Genomic DNA, 19805 nt, shown 5'->3' with positions numbered 1-19805 from the left:
TTTTGAAATTGTTAATTTTATACTTTTTTTTTATTGAACTTAAAAATATCAACAGCAAAGGTTATATGATGAGTGATTTCTAGAACTAAAATTATACAATTATTATGGTATTAATTTTGTATGATTTCCACTAGCAGAAGGTTTAAATTATATTGTATGGGTCGGTTTTTCTTAGGAAAGCTAACATATTTGCGATGTTTTCAATAATGCTTCATTCATGTTGATTTGAATGTTGAATTTTCTGAGTTCATAGGAATATTGGAAGCTTTCTGTTATTATATGTATTACTGTTGGGGTAACTCCACAGACTGTGCATTGAGGGGGCTCCTCAAGGGCCATAAGATACTTGTGAGTCAGTCTTGTGTGGTCTATTCGGAGACAATTGATTATAATTTTTTTCTCTTCTGTGGAGATTTTTATTCTATTTTATAGGTAGCTAAAATTATATATAAATAATTCTTCATTTATAGATTAAAAATAAATTAATCCAAACTATTACTGACATACAAACCTATGTTACAGCCAAGGAATTATAAACATCAAATACATCATTCTGTCAGAGTCAGAAATAATCATATAATTTCTAACAAAACAATATATTATTAATTTATTTTAATAATAATTAGGTAAAAACTCAAAATACAATAATATATTGTCTTTAAAAAATAACTGAATCATCACTCATCAGTATAAAACATAAAAATATAAATCTTTATTTACGATCTATAAATAATTTTTATGACTATATGAAATTGCAAATTATTAAACATGAAATCATTCAATTTATTTCTCCTTAATAATATATTATAAATTAAATTATTATATTTGTATTAGTAATACATTATAATATTTGTTCAACTTTAAAAGTATAAAACAACTTTGAAAAAAAAAACCATTTATCAAATAACCACAATAACCTTTTGGCCTTTACTATTACCACTACCTGTTTTTTTTTTTTTTTTTTTTTGTTATGAACTACCTACATGATCTGTCAATGATGAATGAAGTAAATGTTATATAATAGTATTCATATACTAATATTATTATTAAAGATTACAAAAAAATGTAGAATATTTGCCAAGTGTTATTTAAGTAATTCTTTAATCATTTTAAATCGTTACAAAGTAATGAATAATAGTACACAATAGTTTAAAATGAAAATCAATAGAGCTGTTTTATTAGATAATATATCAAAACATGATATTACGTTTTTTACTAGTTATGTAAAAATTACATATTATGTGTGAAGGCAACAATATTATAAACATTTAAAACATAAATCAGCCAAACTCTTAAAATAACACCAAAATCTTTGTTGAAACAATATTTATAATAATATAAAACATTAGGTTAAGTAACATTATGTATTTCTGTGATACTTTATCAATCATTTACTTTGAGTGGCAAGTGTTTTAAAAATCTAATGATAAAAAAATAAAATAAAAAGTAAAATACCTATTCGGAAACACGCACACACGATATTACATATAGTTAAACAATTCATTGATATCTGTAACTATAGGTAGGTTATATTTTTATAATTGTTGAACTACCATAGATACACTAGAAGCTAATAACAATTTAAAAAAAAAACTATAGGTAGATATATAATTATGACCAACCTTCAACATTTTATTTTAAAATCTTACAAACATACAATTTTAATGATCTGCATAGAATATATTACATAAGTATTTATTATAGAAGTATTTTATAAAAATGCATTCGTTAACTAATAATTAAACGATTTACTGTACCTATATAACCTGAACTGTGAATTCAGTTTACCATAAAATCTTTAAAACGCATTTAAAATATCTAAAAAATACAATTTAAAATGAAATAAAAAAGGAAAACTGTAAAAGTAAATTTTCTATTCAGAAAGCTACGTTTTACAAAAAGCTAAAAAAATTAATTTTGATATAAGTTCACTGCAGCCCTATAATATGGTTTAACAAAGTAAAATATATTTATTAAGTCATATATACTTCAAACATATCATTTATACAATTCAAAACTATATTAACTAATATAATATAAAAGTTCAAAATAAAATAAATTGAAAACATAAATATTTTTTTTTCTTCAATCCAAATATATGCGTATCAATTGCCAGCACAATAACACTGTCTTATTAGGAGAAAATATTGGGGGAAAACTGAAAAATACGTTTTTATTTTATTGATTGTCTGTGGACAAAAGTATTTTCCAAATCTTAACCCCTCTAAATGGCATTCAGTATCATTTCTGTTCGTTATCGTACATCACACTTTACTTTATACCTATTAGTTTGGACTTTTTTTTTATTTTTTTTTTATCACATACTCGTATCAAACTCTTAAACACTAATGATTCCGGAGATTTCAGGTAAAATATAGATATCACGATGAATTTTTAATGAGGTGTTCTTGACAATGTCCCAAGAGTCCTTACATTTATTATGAGCAAACTACAAAATGTCAAAAGCGATATCGGCGAAATGTATTACAATTATCTCATAACAGAAAATACAATTTTTTTAAGTATATCCAACAAGTAATAATTATTATTTATTGCAGGGGTGGCCAAACTGCGGTTCATCTATTATTCCTGCAGTAAGGCGCATATATATGTTAAAAGCTAATTATAAAAATATGTACAAGAACGGCTGTACCTAATTGAAAAATAATTAGTTACATTATAAAAATATTTTACGTATAGTAACTAAGAATTAGCCTAGATATTTAAAAAAAAATCATCGAGTAGGTATAATGGAATAATTCAAGTTCCAACGATTAACATGTTTTGAATTACTACAAATATAATATCGTTGTTATACGTTTGAATATACAATGAAATCAAAATTTTAACTTCAATAGGTCATAAATTATAGAAAATATATAATTTGGGTTTACGCTAGACTTTTTTAAGAACATTTTCATTAAAAAAACTTCTGAGGAATCTTCTAATAAATTTTCAAACATTTGATTTTAAGTTGACAATTTTAAGAACTTTTATAAAAATATTTACATATTTTCACGATTCTGACGAATCTCATAAAAATTAGAACTTCAAACACGTACAACAAAATTGAGACTATGTATTTTTTACATTTTTTTACTGCAGTAAAAACAATTTATGAGAAACTTATTGTATTAAAATACTCAAACTATCCAGCTTTAACTTAACTCTTAAGCCAACATATTATCATAAATAAAACGAAAACTATATAAGCAATTTTTTTGTACTAAATGTTAAATGTCTAAAAAATAGCACATGTGTGCTGCACAAACGTCATTGTTGCAACAAGAGCCAAAATATTTCAAAAATTATTTTACGTATAGAAAATGCTACTTTAAATAAGTATAATATTCAGTGATAATACAAATCTCTAAAGTTATTCATTTTTGAATTAATACAAACAATATTGATATTGTCAAAAACTGTTTAAACCAAAAAATTCCAGTTTTTTCTTAGTTTATTTTTTTTTGTTTTTACTGATTATTTCAAAGAGTTTTGAGAAATATATACGAGTTTAATTTCTATATAGATGCTAATTTTTTAAAATTAATATTACTAAAGGTATCTATTGCAATAAGTTTTGATGTTAAGAATCTATTTTCAATAACGTTAACAAAAATAGATACTCTAAAAAGTAATTTTATATTCTGAAATGGATCTTAAAATTTGGCTCTCAAATTCTCAAATTAAAGTGCAGTTTAGTTTTGCTACTCTTTCTATAAAACTATCTATCTTACATTTTTATTAAAGTACAGAAAGTAGTTAAAATTATTTTATCTCAAGTCTTTTTTGAAAAAGTATAAGCTTATTTTAAAAATGACTTGTACTAGGTTGTTTATAAATTTAAAATATATATATATTATAATATATTGTGAGCATGTATAGCAATAAAACACGTCATGTGTATCAGCGTATAATATATGAAACACTCGTTGGATTTACCGCAGTTAATCATCAACAAAACCGTCCTACATAAAATATAATCTAACATTATTATATCATGTTATTATCTCGTTTTACATGGCCAATTTTATAAAAAATCTTGTTACACCGATACAGTCATTAAAAACTATTTAAAATTACACAAATCGCACATTATCCATTCAAAAATTTACTTAACTCAACAATTAATACGAATTACGAAATTAAATTCAAAATATTAGGGTAGTATAACAGTTAAACAAATCATAAAAAAGGTAAATGACTGGTTTCTACTTTGATTATCACAAATCATATACATAAATATTAAGAGTCATTAATACTGTTGGTATAACTACTAATGTGACTAGAATACGAGATGGACTGACACTAAAAATGAAGATAACTATAAGATAATCTAGAACTCAATTTTACAAGGATACTATCTATTCTCACTGTGTCATTACATAGATATTTTAATATTCGTATTATTTGATTACAATGTTCTTATTAGGTACTTATATTAAATGTATGGTAAGAAGTTAACTTCTTATAAGTTAAACATATTAAACTCAAAAATAAGAATTTAAAAAAAAATTATATTTGAATCTACAAGGAAGTAGGTAATAATAATAATTACTAAGTAGTAATAATAATTATTCTCATAACATCTAAATTGATATTAAAGACACAAAAAATCATAAAATAATTAAAACAATGAGATAGATTTTGACGCCAAATACTAATATGATAACAATGAGGATAATTAATCGCAACAAATGTATATAACAAACTAATTTAAATAAATATGACTAATAAAATAGTTTACAATGCATAAAAGGCTAATTTTAAAATATTTTCTATAAAATAAAAATTTAAAAAAGCATAAAATTAGTCAAATTGTCATTAAAAAAAACAAATATTTTCCCCAATATTTTTATAAGATACCGTCAAAACCGAGGTCAAAACGTCGTTTAGTTATCATTCAGTCTGATAACTAAGTATATATTCGGATCCTTCAATATCGAAATTCAAGATCTTTACGTATTCCGGTATTCGTTATAAGTTATAACTTCAAATGTACATTGGGAAAGTGTCTTTGATTCTCAAACTTTGGTCAACAACGATTCTGCGCGTAATGCACATATGTACTTTATAGCTTTGGTACAGTTCACATTAATAATGCCATAGTAGTTTGGTTAAACACGTCCAATTAGCCTGCGCTCAGAGGTCTCGCCGGTATTTTCTGTGCACTGATAAAGGCAACTGAAAAGTAGGAAGGCCAGGTTTAGAACTGCAAAACTTTTGTTAGAAAGTATACGCCCCACAAAGCCGGATGATGGTGTAAAATGTTTTATGAAATATTTCACCCATTCCCCTTACGCCGACCTGCTATCAGCGTTTTGAACGAAAAAGAAAACTTTTTAATTATCCAGTATTAATACTTTTGCTCTTTTAACTTCCAACACAATTATTCATTCAAGTTTGCACATGCCATGCAAACATCCAATATTAGTTTCGGACTAGTTCTTATCTGACCATAATAAAAGTATGTATTGTATATATAGTTATTACAAATATAGTAACAAAAATCACGTTAGGATTTACAAAAACTGGGTGTTGAGTATTAATTACACTTAGCCACACTACGGCATATTATAATAATTATGTACCTAGTACAAGTGGCAGGTGTATTTTAATATTCAGAAATCTATATTAAGCTGTGCTTACAACCATACTAGCTAAGATTTCTACATCTTTTATAACGTTTCATTGTTTTAGTTGGTTTTTTTATAAGCAATAAAAAATCACAAAAACTACCTCTCAAATATAACAGTAATAAAAATAGTAAGTATATGTCACTCTGCTGTACAGTAGTTTACAAGTGGGTTACTGTAATGGATGGTATTAAATTTGAATTCAATGATATAATATCATTGTATACGAAAAACGATTCTGAGCGGAAACGGTTTGTCAGTCTAAGGTATATTAAAGTTTTATACTATATTAATTATAATGGTATTATTTCAGAAAAAATGTAGATACTACCTACCCATAAAATAAATTCCAAATTAATAAAATCAGATTCATTACCCCACTCACTCTGCAGTCATTCATAGTAGATATATACAATTTATTATAAAGTATTAATATAAGTCGTTAACGATATTAACTATTACAATTAGAATATAACCTATACTATAGAAATTTTCAGTACCCACGAAAAATATTTTTAAATTACAATAATACAACTAAAATATTGTAATTCTTTATTACATTGTAATTGTTATGTAATAGTTATTATATGGTTATTTCATTATGTAATTTCATCTAAATTTGAACTTAAAATAACTATAAAAATAAAACTGTTTATATAGTTTTAGATTTTTTTTTTTTTTTGACACGGAATTAACTACTTACGTAGTGGAACCTTGTTTCAAATTTCCAATCCTTAGCTATACAATTTAAACGTTTTATAAATTTTCAACAACCGAAGAATTTGTAAATTTTTAATTAAATACATTTTTGTCAAAATTTGAACTTTAAATGGTTACATAAAAAAAAACGTGTCTATGATGTATTTTTGATATTTTCCAATTGCTATTATATTAACTTATGGGAAACCTTGTATTAAGTTTTCAAGTTTTTTGACGCAATGAATAAAATTGTATTAACATTTATGGAATAAAAAAAATAAAAAAAAAACGGGAAATTTCAAATGTCTATAAATAACTTAAAAATATTTGATAATACTTTGAAAATTTGATGGAGTATAGAAAACGACAGAATAAACATTCAGTGAAAATTGCATGAGTCTACGATAATTTGTTTTAGAGTTATACCAATATCAAAAATTGATTTTACGTAAAAATTCCCGTTTTTCCTTAATTTTTTATTTGTTTTTCCGGTGCTTTTTAAAACCAGTGGGAAATTCAAAATTTGATCCTCCCAAATGCACCAATTAAATTCATTTTCCAACTGGAAAGCTACTGAAGTTGAAAATCTAAGCATTATTTCGACAACTTATCGTGTACACACTATAAGACACAAAAAAACACACAGCATTGTAAAATCAATACATTTATCGCTCAGCTCGGAATCTAAAATATTTTATATTCACTATATACGTCTATACTTTACACTGAATACGTAGGAAAAATAATTTTTGTACTCAATTTGTATTTACGTGCTATACTAATTTCAACTAGTATATACTTACCTATTACCTATAATAGTAGTATACCTATAGATAGTATAAATATCTAATTTTAAATCACCAATAAAACTGTTTTCTAATGAATAATTGTGTGACACGATTTAATCGACCGAATTAAAGCGCATTATTTTCCATGATCGGGCTTATTATTATGTCCACCCACCTCGTCAGACCGCATGTTGAATAAAAACACGTACCTACCTACAATGTTTACACGTCGTGACGAAACAATGACCTGTGTTTACCATCGTCCCTTATTATTATGAAAACGACTCTCCCTTTAGACCGGATAAAATGTCCATAGACACGCCTTTTACAACAGATTTCTCATCCGCGAAATTAAACGAATGATGAATTTATTGATCCCTTAACGCCATGGCCATAATTACAATTTTACATTACTATATTATATTATACTCGTAGATAATGTTTAATACAATCATTATTGTTAGTGCCTAATATAATATAGTACTTGTTAGTTGAACATTAATACACTCAATACATTATTATGTGATTTTTTACGAAAATAGGTAAATATACAAATAAAATCGCTCCGCTCAGAATCTAAAATAAAAATATACAAATCCATAACAATTACAATAATCCGATATATAATCCAAAATATACCTAAAATATTATATATTTTAAAAAACTATTTATCTACTAAATTAATTAGTTATTCATAAAAATAAATTAAATTTTATAAAAAGATGTTTAAAATCCACATTATTAGAGTCGTAAATTATACTTCATATTATATATATATTTTTTTTTTATTAATTAACTTCAAAACCTTCAAATACAAAGGTTTATTAGCCTACAATGGTTTACATGTTTAATTTATAAATATAATGAAGATTTGATAGTTGTAATGTGCTGTCTTTGGTTCTTGTCTTATATGTTGTTTGTGAGGTCAGCCATCTTGATGAAGTTTACTATGTTTTTTTCTTGTCCTGGTCCGAGTGCGTCTTTGAGTGAGGAGGTGTTTATGTTTGCTTTTGATCTGGCGTTATGGTAAGTGGGGCATTCTAGGAATATATGATTAACGGTGAGTTCGCAGTTGCTCATATTATATTATATTAGGGATTATAATATGCAGAAAGAAGAAAAATATCAACACCATGTTTTCATGAAAACCAAATAACAAATGATTAAATATAAACTTATGAGTTATGAGCTAAAACCATGATAACTATAACAAATGAACAAATGAACAATTCTTCTCATGATGGATGGCAAACTAGGTAGGTATAAACCTACTCATAGGATGGGTGTGTTAGCCGTTAGGATTCATATATAATATATATAATATATATAAATCAATTGTAGTATAAATTAAACCTGAAATCAGTTATTAAACATATTTTGAGATTATTTGAAAAAAATTAGTTTTATTTTTATGTACCTATAGGTTACCTATGAAGTAAATATTCTATTGAAAAAAATAATAAATCATCAAATAAAAAAAATGCATAATAATCAAAATTAGTTCGTTCAAAATCTGTCAAATGCGAATATAATTCAATGCATTTTAATTCTATAAAAATTTGATATTAACAGTATAAGCAGAATTTCTTAGAATAATTTTCGAAGTAAAAGTTTATTATTAAGTAAATATACATATAATGCAATATCGAATTGAAATAGGATTATGTTATATTTTGATTGTTTAACATTTTGAAGCTATTTTATCATTTGATACTGAAATATCTATACGTAGCTAATAGCTATAATCTAATTTAAATTGACCACTATACTGTTTTATTACCATATAATATTCTAAGACTTATGCTTAATCGTCTAATGTTCAAATCAATTGTAAAATGAAGGATACAAAATACAATATTCCAGGGAATCTTATCCTCCGACCAATTTGTGTTGGGTAACTCAACAGGGTGAGTTCGAACTGGATTCCATATAAGAAAATCGAGTAATAGGAAACGTCAGACTCGGATTAAATAAAGTGTCAAAATTAAGGTTTGTCTATAGCCACCTATATGCATACAGTATAGACGTATATAAGCGGCGCTTGAACGTGATATGCTCATAATGAATCAATACGTCAAATAAACAACTAACTATAACTATAATATTATAATTCATCATGCTTCAACAAAATCCACATGAAAGGTATGTAAAAAACAATAAAAATAATGAGTAAATTAAAAATGAAACGAATATGTAATAGGTATGTAAATTTTACACTCGTAGACGATATAAATATCACGAATTACATAAATATTAATGAATTAATAAGGGTAGGTAAGATTGCCAAGATTCAATGACTATGTATCGAGCACTCGTCTCGCTTCACTCATCTCATAAATCGCGAGCCTCTTGTATAATAATTATTATTGCTATATGTTTCTGAAAACAATGATAATCATTAAATTAAAAAACAATTCTGAGAAATTACCATTTATGCGATCGCATAAAATGAGAGTATAGCTCTCGTAGAACTCGTAGTTCACGTCTTTTGGTAAATTTTCTTTGAGGGAATAGGTATAAGAAAATCGAAAAACTACCCCTTAAAAATATCAAATACATAGATAGTTGGTTGCCGATTTATAAAAGGGTTCCATAAGACCTTTGAAGTTTTTTTTCTACCTTATAGATGTGTTCACAGAAAATAAAATTATTCAAATCATTGATAAACGGAAATATTATTATCTTAATGATTAATATCATATTTAGTATATTAAGTAATTCGTATAATTTCGACTGCAGCAATTTCAAAATATATGATATAAATTATAAATTCTTGCAATGTTTATACCTACAAAAAAAAAATATATCAAAGTTTATTTAGCTGAGATCATATTAAAATATTAAATAAATACTATGAATTGTAGGTATTAAAATAAATAATGAATAATATACGAAATTATGCAGCATCGTCTTAAAGTTTCTAGAAATTATTGAACGGAAATTGCCTTAGAACCCGAATTTTTCACGTATAATTGGTTTCCAAAATAAAACAAACACTTCAACCCTAAAAAGTTATATCTGTTTCAAATTACCAACCTATAACCTAGATTCCTAGGTCTATATTGTATACTATAAATGTATATTAGGCTAAAAAAACTGAAACTAAATTTTACGATCAATTGCAATATGTAATTTTAAGCGATTGAAAACCGATCATTTAAAAACTGTTAATATGGTTATTCTACGATTCGGGGAATCAATGATTAAAATTATTCGCTACGAAAATCGCCTTGAAATCAAATGATTTCATTTTCTATAACCGAAAAATGACAAACGCATACGTACTATTAAAAGCGCTTCCTTAAAACACCTGAGACAATCCAAAACGAACACGGTGAGCATAATAATATTAAAACAAACAGAAGATGGCGATCTCTAAATTAAAAATTGATATGTTTTATGTGTGCTCATTGCAATAACAGAACAACATTTGCAACTGAACATTAGAAAAATCATAAATATAGTCAATATTAGTCAGAGAATGTAGGTACAATAAATAATTACATATATTTTGTTTAATATCAAATAATACCTAGTGGACCAATTTGTTAGTATTTTAGTGATATTGTTCTTAATTCTGTCTATATTTTAGCCAATAAATATTATCTCTCATATACAGTACCGAGACACAAACTTACTTAAAAAGCAATAGATATTTATAATAGCAATCAAAAAGAGTTTTTAAATTTTTTTAAATAAGTTATTTGTTTTTGTCATAGTAAAAAAAAATGAAATTAATAAAAATAAAAAAAAGCTTTATATATTATACTACGTATATTATTATGATATATAGGTGATGATCTCTATTATGGCCGCTTATTGTCATCGACATGGACGCCTTTCGTAGCCGGTCATACGACGTACATGCGAGGTTACTTTTTTTTTATTGTTTTTCAAACAGTTGACAATATAATACAACGACGCCACAGTCATCGTGGGCGCAGCGCAATGTTCGAGCGGTGCAGATACGAAGACGACGACGACGACGACACGTGCGGCGACGAACAGTCGCCGACAAAACAGACACCCGAGAACAGCGGCAGCAGAACAGAACAGCCACCATGGCGGTGGTAGTGGTGGCGGCGGCGGCGGCGGCGGCGACGATGACGACGACGACGTCGGAACAGCGGCAGAGGAAACGGATGAAGAGATGCGGAAATGGGTGATACGGGAATTGTCGCGGGGTGAAGAGCGGGGTGACCGCCGCCGCCCCGGAGAGTTGACCGCAATACGGGCGGAGAGGATGACGGCGCGCGCCCGAGAGGATCAATAGCCCGCACTAAGCGCATGCGTCATTCGGTCGGACACGTGCTGCCGACATGACCGCCCGCTCGCCCGCACACCCACCGCAGTCGGGGCGCGGCGACGAATACGCATTAAAGCCCATAAATCGGTATATGCATAACGATTTAAACGACGTATTGTAATCGGTTTTAATTTGTATAATAATAATATAATGTCAGATCAGGGCAGAGCACGACCATCGTCTATCGTCCGGGAGAGTACCGCGTGGACGTGGTTTTATCGTCGCGTTTAATTCCGAACGATATAATGATTATTTCGTAATAATATTATTTTACGAATATAAACGACATCCAAATCGGGAAAAAAAAACTTAACGTCGTTCCACGGCCAAGGGATAATAATGTCATGCAAAAAGTAAAACTCGACCACCTCCTTCCCCACCTTCAAAATCTACATATACCGACCCACTAACCCAACCCGCTTCCACCACCAATCGCGTTATCGTCCTTTGTTTTCCACGCCGAACACGACGGACGCTGTTTTTACGCGCGTACACACATGTAAACGCAATCGTTGTGTGCGCTTCCGATAAAAAAAAAATTAACAATAATAAAAATAACACTATTGTTTTAACCGTTTTAAATTATACGAAAAATAACATGATAAAAATTAATCCGGAAACGAATACAGTGAAAATCGTTAAAATATTTAGTCAAATATACAACAAAAACTGTTTTTCACAAACTTTACATCTAATGCGTATTTTTAATTAAATAAAACATCTCCATAAGACGTCAAAATGGATATTGGATACATATAACACAACTGAACTGCAGATAAATAATTTAACGAAAGCCCAAAAACTATGTATACGAGTTGTATCTTATACCATTATTATTTTATGATTTTATGAATAATTAAAATTATTGAAAATTATTTTTACTTCTGATACCCTACCACTTTAAATTTCTAAATGTGTATGGGCTACACCCTTTTAGCAGATGCCAGAAAATATCATTGATTATGACGATGATAATATACGTGGTTGTATATTTATTAAAAATAATAAGTATATAATATAATAAGTTATCGATGTTTTCAGAATAACAAGTGACAGAGTAATAGATAACATCAATCTTAAAAAAATATTCATAAATAACATACATCTTTAAAAATAAATATAAAACAGTAGGTTGGTACAATATGTAATTTGCTGTATTAAAATATTAATGTGTTGGGGTAAGCATTACAAGGTTTCGAGGTTCTTTTTATAATGTCCAGACTCCAGAATTTTACTGTATAGATGGACTGGTAATAAAGTATAAAGTTTCCATAGTCCCTATCACTTAAAAAGTTTGAAAAAACCCGTGAAACAACGTACGTTATAAAAAAATACTATACATAGGCTTTTGTAAAGACTGTGATGATGTTCCCGCGAAATAATGCGGACTATAATCTGATTACAATAACCGTATACCAATTGTATGTTAACCAATAACGTCCCTGAAGGGCTTTAAATTGTGGCGAAGCGTATGAACGGGTAATCATATAAAAACTCATATCACACTGCTACTCGACGAAGTGGTAACGACAAGATAATAACAACTTTGCTTGGTGAGAATGAGATAATAATAATACACATTTTTATATTTTAGCAATACTGTGGAAATAATCGAAATATTAAGGCAATACACTGATAATATAAATTTCTTAGATCAGAAAAAATTAGCAGTACTAATACCTCGACTAATACTGTATTAAGCTTGCATTATTTATTAAAATAATTAGAAAAAAATTAATACAAATAAAATATAACTTTGATATATTATAACTTTTTTAAACATATTTAATGAGAATAAAAATGGTATAAAAACATTTATGAACTATTAAAAATATTAAATATACCTACATATATAAAATCAATATAGGTGCCTAATTGTGAATATTGCTTACTTATTAACTAGCCTATAATTGGCATAAATGGTAAAATAATGTAAATAAAAATAAAATCAATTGAAAAAAATTGAAAAAAATTGTATGGTTTGTTATTATCTAACTTAAAAATAATAAATATTATATTGATTCAACACACAGATACACGGAAAAAATATTTAGTGTAGGTAAGTGAACAAAAAGCAAATGTTTTGTTAAATACGTATTTTCATTCAAAATTAGTTTAATATTGACGTAATAATATTTATAAAATTAAATGATAAAAGATACTCTGTTGAATTATTATTTTTATTTCGTCATCAAATTTCACAAATATCCTTACTTAAACTTAGGTACCACAAGCAACAATAAATTATTTCACCTACACTACTTATACCTACTCGTATTCCTATAAATTCAAATTATAAATTATATTCATAAAAATTAATATGATAATTTTTTCTAATACTGCCTATAATAACATTTTATTAGTACATAGGCATACTTATACAAATCACAGTCAAGAAACATAAGCTAATTAGCAAAATATCAAGTTTTAAGAATTTTTCTCGCCATGCTCGCGCCAGCGCTTTCATTGCTAAGTGTAAAATTTAAAGGATCGGAAGTGTAATTTTTCGTGTATGTCTAAAAATACACCGTAACGTATTCCATCTTACCGATGTCCGATTGATCTAGTAAAGCAATAAAGAAACCAAAAACAAGATTTTAATTAGTCGTAACGTTTATTAGGGATTGAATTTCATACATTTCTAAAAGAGTAAAAGTTAAAAAATAGTCATACCTACTCAATTTTTGGAGAAATTAAAATGATGAAAAATTTAAAATGTGAGAGAAGCGATATAAGTAAAGTAAACCTTACGAAAAATTTAAATCAGTTTTCAGAATTCTTGTCGAATCATTGTCGCTTCGAAATCATTCACAGTACGTACATTTGAATGAATACACGGCTTGTATTTTATATAGTTAATACACGCCTTAATTTTTATGTTGCAGTCAGTGTGTATAGGCCAAGAAGAAAAATCATCGTTACCATTCCCCGCCTTAATTCAACAACAAAGAGTATATTATGAAATTAGCCTTGAATGAATAAGTTCAATTTTTAGGACTTAAAATTATTTGAAGTATATCAAAAGAAATCTAGAAAAATATTTTAAAAAAATTATGAAATTTTATTACTTTTATCCTCCAATGCACTTTAATTTTTCATACGCTTTTATATTTTATATATACATATTAAATAAATTAAATTACCTTACCAACTTTCAATTCAATAATATGCTACACACTCAAATTTTAAAATATTTGTACTTGCCTCCTTGTCTAAGTCTAAAAATGTTGGCATTCAAGTATAATCTAGGAGTGGTTTATACATTTTAATTTTCAATAAACACATTTTAACGCATATTATATTTTAACATTAAACTTTGAAATATACACTATATAGGTACATTTCAAGATCAATTATTTCATGCTTGATGGAAACAAATAACAATATATCGTATTTCAATGATGTATTAGATTGTATTAAATTCAAAAGTATGAACACAGACACAATATTAAATTCGTCATCCTTGAAAAATATCAAATATTAATCTCAACCTTGATATTATATTATACTAGCGTCCCTCGTCCTCGTGTACTTAATAAATATAAATAATTATCAATATCTGAAAATAATGTAGAATTTTACTACTTTTATAAAATAAAAGATTCAATAATTTAAATTTAAAAAAAAAATTGTTTTTAATATCGAACTATTCGAATCCCGGATGAAGTCAGGGGACAAAATGTCCATTTTTAAAAAAAGTTAACAAAAAGCCAGGATTCATTTTTTTTTTAAGTCAGACAAAAAGCCCAAAAACATTTTTATTGTCAAACTTTAAGTCCGAAAATATAATTAAATTTTCATCTATAATTATATTATGCATAGGTATTTCATACAACACAAAACAAATAATTCAATACAAATTTCGACCATTATTACAGTAATATTAATAATATAAATTACGTTTTCTTAAATAGTGGCCTATACGATTTAAAAACTCTTCTACTAGCTGTAAGCTGTTAATCTCATTATTACTAATTTTTCACATAAATATTGTATTATATATTTTATATTTTTTTGTGATCCGTCTTTATTCTTACGGATCCAATGTCATGTAATGCTATTTTTCTAAATTACAACATTTATGTAAAAAAATTAATAATAATGAGTTGACAGTAGAAGATTTTTTAAATCGTATAGGCCACTATTTAAGAAAACATAATTTATATTAAATGTAGGTAATATTGACAATTTTTTAAAACATTTTAATTTTGACTTAAGTAATTTAAATTATTAATAATACTATAATAATGGTCGATATTTAATTGAATTATTTAAAATTATTATTATTGTAGGCATCGATGGTTTGTATTGAATTATTTGTTTTGTGTAGTTTGAAATACCTATATATAATATAATTATAGATGAAAGTGTAATAAAATATTTTAATTATATTTTTCGACTTTTTGTCTGACAATAAAAATGTGCTCGGACTTTTAGTTCGACATCAAAAAAAATTAACCCGGACTTTTTGTTCATTTTTTTCAAAATTGAGTTTTTGTCCCCGGACTTTTAGACCGGTTGCCGAACTATTCATACTTAATTCATCTATTTTTAGTATTAACATTGTACAAAATATGAATATAAAAATTACACTGATTGCATAATTGAACATTGTACATTTGTACCTAATTGATTATGTAAATTAACCGTAGGTAAATAATATTATATTATTATTCTGTTATTCAATAAGAAACGCCTAATAGTTTTAAAACTTTCGAAATCCGTCTAAATTTAAATATAAAACAATATTAATTTCAACATGATACAATATAAAACGTGTATTGTTTCGTAATATATTTTATTTTTCATAAATAACTACAGTCAATAATGATTATTGAACATAATATTCATAATTCATAATTTCATATCATAAAATATTACAAATTATAATTATATTTTATTTTATAAATATTTATAAATTTAAATTAAAAGAGTGTTTATAAATACACTTTGAGCATACCAAAATAGCATAATTTTGTATAAAAAATACTGGTAAATAATTATAAAATAAAATAGCTACGAATAAAAAATTGAAATATTCGAAAAGTATTTACTTATGTACACATACTGACAAGAATAAAATAATAAATATTAAACCCAATATAAATATAATATTGTAACGTAATCAATAAACTTTGGAAACCAGACATTAAACAATTTATATTTAAATTTGATACAATTTTTATGAATTGTAATAATATTATTTCACTGCGTTCAAAAAAACGTTCAAGATAACATTTGGAACATTTTTATTATATGATGTCATAATATTGTATACGTTATAAGAACTCATACAGAGTATTTTCACCCTTTATAGGTATCAAAACAATCTTTTAAACCGGTTTTTAAAAACCTCTCCTTCAGTCATATCATATGTCAGTGTTATAGAATGCTTATAAACCTATCACAATCACATTTTTATAAAAATTTTACGTAACCCTTTAATTTGTACATAAAATTATTTGAATATTTTATTAAAAATATGCATTTGGAAATACCAAAGAGGGTAATTCAGTCTCCGCGTTTTAATAAAATAAGTAATAACAAAATATCACTTCCTAATTCTCTAGTCCCTATATTGATGCACTGAATGGAAGTTGCACAGCAACAATGTTTATAAATGCGATTATTTATTCATAGAGTTCACAAGTAAAACCCTTTGTAGACAGCAAACTTTGAATAAATTACCTACACAGCGAAAGGAAAATACACAGGTGTCTCTGTAGAACACATCCAGATATCCATTTTCCGTGCCGGATAAAGATACGCTGTCATTCTAAATATAAATTTCAATGCATTATTGATACAATGTATGCATTATCATAATGCTCCAGAATGAATATATATTTTTGCAAAGAATATTATGCAATCAAATGTTATACCTACCCTTTACTATGTAAAATACGAAAATTGTTTCAATATTAATTCATACGGAAAACCTGCTAAGACCTCGAAACACAATAAACAGATGAGGTGGTAGGTTACACCACCGCGGTTACCTATCGAACATCCATAGTACTACATCACCACTAAAAGTTAACCAAAATCAACCGAAGTGATTATTCTCGGTTCATTTTGATCGTATAGGTACCTATATAGTATGTGTAGTTACCAGTTTACCACCAGTGATTGTGGGGGGACAGAACTCCTCTTCAAGTTGTTTATATTTTGAGAGCACCCCTTTTAATTATTTCATCGTAAGGAATGCTAATTTTTTTTCAATTCTGCGAGTAGCCTTTCTTTTATTTTACCGACCTAACCTACCTATATATATAAATATATATATAAGAAGGTATTTTCGTGGCTAATTCCTCAAGTCTAAAATTCGTAGTGATGTGTATAATAGGTAAAAGTTGAAAACTCAAAAATAAAATAAAATAGTACAATGTTGTTTTTTGCTGTAAAAAATTATTCATATACCTAGGACATAAAAATCTATATTTTTAGTTGACGGGTCTTTCATTTTTTGTTTTTTTTTCGAGTTTAACAATCGGTCGGCACGCCACTAGTGTTACATATAGTACCGGTGTACCTACAACCCAGCACTACAAATAATATTATAATACCAATTAATATATTATAATATATGTCTCCACGGCGGATGAGAATACAAAAACAGGAAACTGCGTCGATTGGTGGGGGGGGGGGGGGGGGGTGTCGAATATCGTCCCGCAAACATGTTATGATAATTATGATTATAATATTATAGGGATGATAAATGTCGGTTGGATAACCAAACAAATTCGTATGACAATATATCATACGACCGGATACCGTCATGTACGGGCTGAACATTAACATTTTTTTGATCGATTTCAAAATCGTCGTTGTTCTATCGCCTCATATATAGGTACAAAGTGAATGCTATGGCATTATATCACATAATTTATGTGGGTAGGTAACGAGTAACGATTGTTGAAATTAAATGTCCACAACGACAACGGAAACACCCATTTACAATTATCAAGTTCAGGGTACATTGAAAAGCCTTAAAAAAAACCCAAAAATGTGAGTAAAAAATGTTTTTCTAGCAGCCTAATAGATATTAAAAATTATTTAAAACTTAATTTATAAGAATTGTGTAAAACAACAACGACTTGATGGATTTGATTGACTAAATAGACGATTTGTTAAACATCTAATTACTCTATCGACCGGATGTGTCACTACTGTGGCAATGCGTGGAGGCTTTCAGACGTGCCGTGCAGACGACTGGTTTAAGAACTGGCGATCGTTTTCATAAACGTTCTAAAATAAAATACCCAAAAATAGCTCAAATAAAAGAAATACGCCTTTAAAGTTAAAAATAAACATGAATGATATTAGGTCCCAAAAAGCAAAATATACCTACCTACCTAAATATGTGCACACAAATATTATGAAACATAAAACTACAAATTTGACTTTGTCGTCTACGTAAAATATTTTTTTTTTTTTACAAAACACAATGCTGGACTCTATTTTTGATTGCACATAATAAACACCTATGAGAATGATTAGAACTTAGAAGTCATCTAATAATATTATAATAATTAATGTTATAACCATTGTCACACAAGACGACGACGGAACTACGCGACATAATATTATTTAGTTGAGTCGGAGACGATAACAATATTATCATCACGATGTGTGACAAATTAACAAAACCCATTGGGCCTGCGTGTGTTGTTCGAGAACAAGTTACAAGTTAGAAGCGGGTCGAGGTATACAACAACTGCACTCACCATAACGTTAGTGTTTTGTTATTGTTGTGATTGTCGCTGCCGTTGATACCGTTAATCAGTGTGCGGGTCTGGAGCGTCGGCACGAGCGGTACGACGGACAAACGGTACGGCGGACGAACGGCACACGGGACGAACAACGCAAACGACTGCAGCAGCTGGCGGAGGCGACCGCGACCGACGACCGTAGACACAAAAACTCGTCAAAACACGCCGGCCGTTTATTTACATCATCTGTTCCGTTGTAGTTCTATTCATCATTGGCACAACATTATTGATTAGCGGCACAGCCGACCGCCCAGTGCGGCCCGGTGCACGGTATTTTCCGCGCGCCCGAATAACCGTACGTGCCCGCGTCGACGTCACGCGAGAGTACGAAACACGGCGCATTCGCATTGTGTGCGCAATGCAATGCGATGCGGCGATGCGCCAATGCTTCTCTGCATTTCACTATTCACGCCAGATGCGGCCATTACGGGCTTACGGCGACGGGAAATATTATTATACCAAAAGTGCAGTATTGTTGAGTCGACGATGAACACGTGCAGTTTGAATAAACTTATTGCGAATTACTTTTCGTTCCGACATTTTCGTGATCACACCCTTTATAATAATATCGAAATTATGTACCTACATAGATATATTTGTTGTA

General features: G+C 28.0%; 1 protein-coding gene across 1 annotated transcript in view; it reads right to left on the bottom strand.

The window, feature by feature from the left end:
- Sema1a (semaphorin 1a) overlaps positions 1-19386 on the bottom strand; it is a 181459-nt gene extending 162073 nt beyond the window's left edge. Inside the window, exon 1 of the mRNA XM_089218855.1 lies at positions 19157-19386. The gene's annotated coding sequence lies outside the window, so the exon portion shown is untranslated. The remainder of the gene's footprint in view (positions 1-19156) is intronic.
- Positions 19387-19805: the final 419 nt, after the last annotated feature.

Source organism: Diuraphis noxia, unplaced genomic scaffold (assembly GCF_037042655.1).
Source record: "Diuraphis noxia isolate RWA-SAM2 unplaced genomic scaffold, SU_Dnox_SAM2 contig0002, whole genome shotgun sequence".
NCBI classification, from domain to species: Eukaryota; Metazoa; Arthropoda; class Insecta; order Hemiptera; family Aphididae; genus Diuraphis; species Diuraphis noxia.
The sequence above is the reverse complement of the archived record's forward strand: the minus strand, read 5'-3'. Positions and strand labels throughout refer to the sequence as shown.